Raw genomic sequence first — 7,530 nt, 5'->3', positions numbered from 1 at the left:
CCTCTCCATATCCCTCCCCTCCCTCCCCCCACTTGCGGCTCCCTGCATCTCACTCAACCTCCAGCCTCCCTGCCTCCAGCTAAGCCCCGCTGTAGCTCCTTAACGGGGCAGGTCTTATTACCCCTTTGTGGTTGGTTAATTTCTTTCTGCCAGAGTGAGGCGGGACTTGGTCTGAGTCCTCCAAGGGTTGGGGATCTTGCAGGACAGGGAGGCCAGAGGGAGTGTGAAAGCGAGGTGGTTTTAAGCGCTGTGCAAAAATCAAATCAAATCAATAAATAAAAATAAACACTGTGCCAGGGATCAGGGCTCTAATGGAAGGATGGACAGAACACTGTAGAGGCGCAGGGAGGTAGGGCTGGCTTCAGAGGGAGGGGACATTGGACAAGATACTTGAAGGATGTGGAAGCACTCGCTAGATGGCGTGGAGCACGGAGGGCATGGGAACTGACAGAGGGAACAGCATGAGCAAAGGCTCTGAGGTGTGTTTGGGGACCTGGCAGCTTGGTATCTTCTCTCCTCTTGCATCTGTCCTACAGTGGCCAGGCAGGGCTGTGTCCTCAGGTGAGCAGACCACTGGACGTCACCCTCGCGGTCACCTCTTCTGTGGGCGGACTGCCGTGAGAGTCCAAGGCCAGTGGTGCGCTATCCGCTCTGGTGCTGCTACCTGCCCCGCCAGGCCTGTGGGCCCTGGGGACTCTGCTCTCCAGGCTGAGGTTGGCAGGAAACATAAAACTTTAAGACCTGATGTCATCTCTGAAAAATGCCCCCTTCTCTCAGAGCCAGGGGCCTAGTGTTTGTGATGAGGGAGGGGCTCGTCAGCCCGGCCTGGCCAGGGGCTGCCTGGGGTCTGACTGCAGACCCGGTCTCCACCATCTGATCCCCGTTCTCCTCCACAGGCTCCACGCTGGAAGCCTGGGCCTCACAGCTGGGTGACCACCACCACCCACCCTCACTCCTCCCAACCCCATCCCACTCCAGGGCTGCTTGGGCCCTGCCGGAGGCTTGGAGCAACGAGGGTAGAACCCTTCCCTTGGGTGGGTGGGGTGTTCTAAAGTCCCTGGAGGCCAGGCCTGGCTGAAGAGCAGGCGTGTTGCGGGATGGGTGGGCCTCTTTACCTTCCCCCTCTTCCCTCCCCGCAAGGGGCTGCAGAGTGGGGGTCCCTCTGCCAGCAGCCTCTGTGGGGCCCAGGCCAGAGTCTAAGCTCTATGACTCTTAGGAAGGGACTTGGTAAAAGCAAAATGTCTGATCTTCCGTCCTGAGGAGCACTGATGGGTCCAAGGCACAGGGACGCAGTGGGTGTGGGTATGGGAGAGGCTCAGCTCAGCCCGCTCTGTACCTCTGGATCCTTCCGAGGGAATCGAGGGGCTGGCGTGGGAAGGACACTGGGGATCCATGTCGCCAGGAACTGGCCGTGAGCTCCAGTGACAGGCACTTCCTCTCTGGGACTGAGGCTCCCTATCTAGAATGAGAGCTACTATCCCTGCTGACACTGCAGGGCCCAGCCATTCTATTCCCTGGTCCTAGGAGCTAATCTTTCTCTCTCTGGGGAGAAAGGGGTCTCTAGGCCCCATCCAACCCTCACTTCTTCCCCCCAGCTCTGCAGCCCAACTCAGCCCTGCCCAGCCCGGAGCTAAGGGGACAAGTCCCAGGAGACAAAGTTTAGTGCCGTGTGACATTGGGCCAGCCACTACCCCTCTCTGGGCCTTCATTTCCTCCTCTAAGGAGGCTGGCTACCAGCTGTCTGGAGTCTTCCTCAGCTCTGGGTTCATTAAAGAGGTGACAGGCTGTTTTCAGGTTGTCTTGTCTCTGCAGGAGCCGGGCTGGGATGGAGGCAGGGGATTTGCAGGGATGAGAGTGGGGCTGGTTGAGCCCATCAGGGTGTTGTGTGTGTGTGTGTGTGTGTGTGTGTCTCCTTACTCTTGGGGAAAGGAGCCCATCCTGGGGTGCAGAGCTGTCCTGGGAAGCAGGAGTACAGGGGCAGGAGTGGGGTGCTTGGTTTATAAGGAGCACTATGGGCCTGAGTCAGACTTTCTCCTGAGTTTTCTTCTGAGGATGGAGCAGACAAGTCCTCTGTGACAAACCACTGGGAGAAGAGTGGGGGGAAAGGTGGGAGGGATGAGGAGAGTGGCCTGCGGAGCGGAAGAGGGCGGTGGTTAGGATCAGAGTCTCTGGAGTCAAGTATATCTTTGAATCCCAGCTCAGCATCTGCCAGCTGAGTGTTCCATACAAGTTACTGAATTTCTCTGAGCCATTTTTCATATATAAAAGGGGATGACAGGGACTTCCCTGGTGGCACAGTGGTTAAGAATCCACCTGCCAACGCAGGGGACACGAGTTCGATCCCTGGTCCAGGAAGATCCCACATGCCGCGGAGCAACTAAGCCCGTGCACCACAACCACTGAAGTCCGCGCGCCTAGAGCCCGTGCTCTGCAACAGGAGAAGCCACCACAGTGAGAAGCCCGTGCACTGCAATGAAGAGTAGCCCCCGCTCGCTGCAACTAGAGAAAGCCCGCGCACAGCAACGAAGACCCAACACGGCCAAAACTAAATAAATGAATAAATAAATAAATACATGCTTGGAAAAAAAAATGGGGATGACAATAGCACCTGCTTCATAGGGTCATTTAAGCATTAAATGACATGATAGATGTAAATGCTTCATGCAGTGCCTGGCAGAGAGAAAAGCCCCAATAAACTATCTCCGTGGGAGTTCCCTGGTGGTCTAGTGGTTAGGATTCGGCGCTTTCACTGCCGTGGCCCAGGTTCAATCCCTGGTCCCGGGACTGAGATCCTGCAAGCCACGTGGTGCGGCCATAAAACAAAAACAAAAACAAAAAACTATCTCCATCATCAATGCCATCATATTGTGAAGGCTGAAATCCAGCTCTGCCACTCACAAGGGCTCTCTGGGCGAGGCACAGAGCCTCAGAGGGTAGACGCTCCCTGATGTTCTGACAAGGGGTTTCCATGATCGGAGAGCTTTGTCTGGGAGATGCCAAAATCCCTCTGTGCTGTGGGCTCTGCAGGAGCCAGGCCTCTCTGTCTGTTGAGGCCAAAGCTCCGCTCCCCAGAACACCAGTCACTGCCTGAGGGCAAGGTGCCTAGGGTGTCAGCAGATTTTGAGGGCTGCTGCTAGTTCTGGCTCTGTGAACAAAACCCAGGGCCTTTTACCTTCTGAGTGTTGATGGTCACTTCCAAGGTCCACTTCGTTTCTCTGAGCACCCCCTACCCTGTATTATAAAAATGTGCAAACACACAGAAAAATGGAAAGTTTATACTGCCCACACTCTGTGCCCACCACTGAGACTATACTTGCTTTATCCCTCTTCCATCCCTCTTTTCCTCTCTCCACCCAGCAATTCATCTTGCTTTTTGGATGCATTTCAACAGTAAGCTGCGAGTGTCATTTCACTTCACCCCTAAACCCTTCGGTAGGCATATCATTAACTATATTATGGTTCTTTTGTTTTCGAAGTAAAATTTGCTTGCAGTGAAACTCACAAATCTTAAATGCACTCTTCTGTGAGTTTTGACAAATGTAGTCACGTGTAACCAAACCACTGTTAAGATATGGAACATGAATTTGTTTCTTTCTAACTCTGAGTCATGCTGCATCTTTCTGAGGACTTTGGGGGAAATTCCCATGGGTCTCAGAAGCAGGAATCCATGTCATCTTCTTTCCCTCTGATTTCTGGCTGCTTGGAAATTCTGAGATATGTTTGTGGCCTGCTTCCAGCATGTGTACAGGACATGTTATGCATTTCTGTGTCATCTTACTCTCCCTTCTCTGCGATTTCCTTGTCTGTTATTTTTAAATCCTGCTGAGGTATATACAACTCTACGGGCTGGTTCTCAAATCCTTTTTTTGGAACAAGACTGAAGGAGTTCTGCATAATCATAGTGGAATTTTCAAGATATTTCAATGGTTTGTGGTGGCCAAATATGTGAAATTGAGGCTGTTCCAGTAAATCTGGAATGAATTGATACCCTATCCACAGAGTATGAACCTGTGTGTAGAGTATGCATGTGTACACACACACACACACACACACACACACACAGTGTTGGAGGGCACACACGCGAAGAATTCTTTTCTTGGTCCAGACACTGGCATTGGCAGTGAAACCATCAATTCCAAACCCAAAGAGCCCACTCACCAGTGGCCTTGCTGCCCGGGACCCCTGCAGGCGGAAGTTGGGGAGGGGATGGCGGTCTGAATAGTGGTCTTGGAGGGCTGAAACAAACCATGATGATGGTGACGTGTCCGGAACTAGGCTGCCCAGCCAGCCAGCGCTTCCCCACCGGAGCACTTTGGTCTGGGCTCATCTGCTGGTGATTTCCCAGGTCCCGCCTTGCATTCTCTCCCCTCATTTGCGCTCGTGGGGAGCCCCTGGGCCAGCTGCCGAAGACCTCCCAGACAAGCCTTCAAGTTCCAGGTCATGGAGGGCGGCAAGGGTGAGGATGTGGGGTGGGGAGAGGGGAGGAGTTTCGGTAAAAATGGAGGAGAAGCCTCCTCAGCTTTTCTCTCCTCAGAACATTCTCTGAGTCTGTCTTCCAGAGCATCTGTGGCAGACCTCATTTCACTTCTATTTAGGAGACTGATTGGAGTCTGTCTCTTCACTTGACTCTAATCTTGTCTGTTTTTATCCAGCATTGAATACTAGTTGTTTAAGGAATGAAGGTTTTTTGGGGTTCGGTTTTGTTTTCCCTCATCCTTGCACAGAAGGTGTGCGAGCAAGCGCAAGGGATCATCCCTGGGCAGGGAGCAGGCTTGGTGGGGGAGGTCTGGGGTCCTGGTCTGACAGGTCTGACAGAGCTACACAGAGCACATCACCTGGGATGAGGCGCCATCTTGGAAGAGGGGAGCCTGGGTCCTTCTACAGAGAGGGTCTCACGGAACCCTGCTGGCGACTCCCTCCTAAGGAGGAAGTACCCACAAATTCCAAACATGGGCTCAGAAGTTTTCTGAAACAATCACCAGGGATCCAAAATTTCAAAGACAGTGAAAGATTCGAAGGCTTTTATATATTACGTATATAAATATAAATATATATATATATATTTTTAAGTTTAAAAAACCATACAGAAAACATATGAATATATTCACATTGCAAAGAAATGGCAACCATCTCTGAAATATATGGAGTAAAAAAGGGTAAGGCCCTTTTCTTTGTTCCCTTCTCCCACCATCCCTCCCCCAGGTGGCCACTTCTGACAACTGGCCACTGTCCCTCCCTGCATTTCCTCTGTATTTTCATGCAAATTGGGTACATAGAAGAGGTTTTGTTTGATGCTCTACATTAGCAGAGCTAGATTGGCAATATTGTTTGGCAACATGCTTTTTTTTTTCATTTTATAATATATGTTGGAGATCTTTCTGGATCAGTGCACCCAGCACTGCCTCATTCATTTTAATGCCTTCACAGCATTCCATTGTATAGATGTTCCATAACTGATCTAACCAGTCGCCTGTGGATGGACATTTTTTTTTCTTTACAATGCTTTGCTCTCACAAAGAATGCTGCAATGAATATGCCTGTTCATGTAACTTCATACCCGTGTGTGTATTCCTAAACGTGGAATTGCTGAGTCAATTGATCTTTCGATGGATGTTGCCAAGTTGTCTTTCTTTAGAGGTAACCTCATTCTTTTTAACTGAAGTATATTCAACACCAACATTTAACCAACATAACCAGTTAGAGATGAGATGGAACCGTGGCTCAGTATGTGGGAACCAACATTGCCTTCTGCCCGTGGTTGGGGAAGGACTTGACTCCTGCTGGGAGCTCAGTGGCAAGAGGGGGGTATATTTGCTCTAGATAATCCCTGAGGAAACCATCACTGGTCAAGAGCTTTACAGTTTACAGAGTAGATTTCTGTGCATAATCAATCTCACTTAACCCTACTGAATGAGGAAGGGCCATGTTACTCATTTTCTTCCCATTCTACAGATGAGAAAACTGAGGCTCAAAAGAGTCACACTCAAGTGACTGGCATGACCAGGGTCTGAGACTCCAACTTTCAGGTGTTTTTCCACTGTGTCCACAGCTTTCCCCTTTTTCTCTGGGTCCCTTCCTCTGCCTCTCCAATCCTTACCATCCCCTATACACCAAATCCTCCCCAGACAATGCTGCCCTCAGGGTCACCCCCAAACTCAACTCCTCAGGTTCCAATAAACCCAGGAATATGCAATGAGATTAGAAGTGGTTCCAGTTGGCCTGGAACACATCCCTGAGGCTGTCCCAGTGGGAGAATTTATACCTTCTTATTGCTCAGACAGGCTCAAGGACAGATGTGAGGCCTGGACTCCTTCCTACCCAGCCCCTCAGCCCTCAGGGGCAGAAAATTAGTTACTTAAGTTTAGAGGATAAATAACTGGGAGGAAAAAGATGCATAAATGAATTCATGTGTAGAAAAGCAAAAGACCTAGTTTATAAAGGTGCCCACTCTTCATCAAACCCAACGTAAAAACACTCAGGACTTTTTTCAGGTCTTCATTTCCTTATGCAGGCTCCTGTGTCACGTAAAACTTAAATACATTTGCATGCTTTTCTCCTGTTAATCTGCCTTTGTCAGTTTAATTTTCAGATCCATCCAGGGACCCTAAGAGGGTCAGGAGAATTCTTCCCTCTCCTACAGTCCCCTGGTATTCACACACTTGTGTAATTTTTGTTTCCCCTTGAACCTGGGTTAGACCTAGTGACTCACTTCTAAGGAAGAGAATACAGCAGAAATGAGGGGAGGTCACTTGTAAGGTCAGGTCACAGGAGGACTGAGTGCTTCCCAGGTCGCTCACTTGCTCTGAGGAAAGCCAGCTGCCATGTTGTGAGATGTGCCACAGGGGGGCCCACAAGCTAAGGAACTGATGTCTCCCTCAAGAGCCAGCAAGGACCTGAGATTGCCAACAGCCATGTGAGTGAACTTGGAAGTGGATCTTCTCCCAGCCAAGCTTTGGGATGACAGCAACCCCAGGCAACTCCTAGATTGCAGCCTTCTGAGAGACCCTGACCCAGAGGCACCCAGCCAAGCTGTGCCTGGATGCCTGAGCCACAGAAACTCTGAGATAATAAATTCTTGTTAATTAAGCCACTAAGTTTGAGGGTAACTTGCTACTCAGAAATAGGTAGCTAATACACATTCTACGGTCTATAGTTTCCTATTGCTGGATGTCTGGGCTGTGTTTAACTTCTCATTAATACAAAATCCACTTTAGTGAATATCTTCCTGTCCAACATGCCTTTTCTGAATTTAGGATCACTTCCGGAGGGTGATCCCAGCAGGGAGATAGTTGAGGCCAAGATTCCAATATGTATGGTTTTTCATAAGCATCCCCAAATTGCTGTCATCTAAGGAAGGGAGTGACGAAGTTGGGCCACCAGGAGCATCCAGGTCCCCGTTCCCACACGCCCTTGGCCACATCTTTCTTGGTCTTCCTGGTCATCTATGTCTCCAATAGCCATCAGGTAATGATAGCACTTTCCCCTCCTACCTCTCAGGGTAGGCAACTTGAAATCAAAATCACGTACATG

The sequence above is a fragment of the Eubalaena glacialis genome, chromosome 2, assembly GCF_028564815.1.
Source record: "Eubalaena glacialis isolate mEubGla1 chromosome 2, mEubGla1.1.hap2.+ XY, whole genome shotgun sequence".
In the NCBI taxonomy this organism is placed as follows: Eukaryota; Metazoa; Chordata; class Mammalia; order Artiodactyla; family Balaenidae; genus Eubalaena; species Eubalaena glacialis.
The sequence above is the reverse complement of the archived record's forward strand: the minus strand, read 5'-3'. Positions refer to the sequence as shown.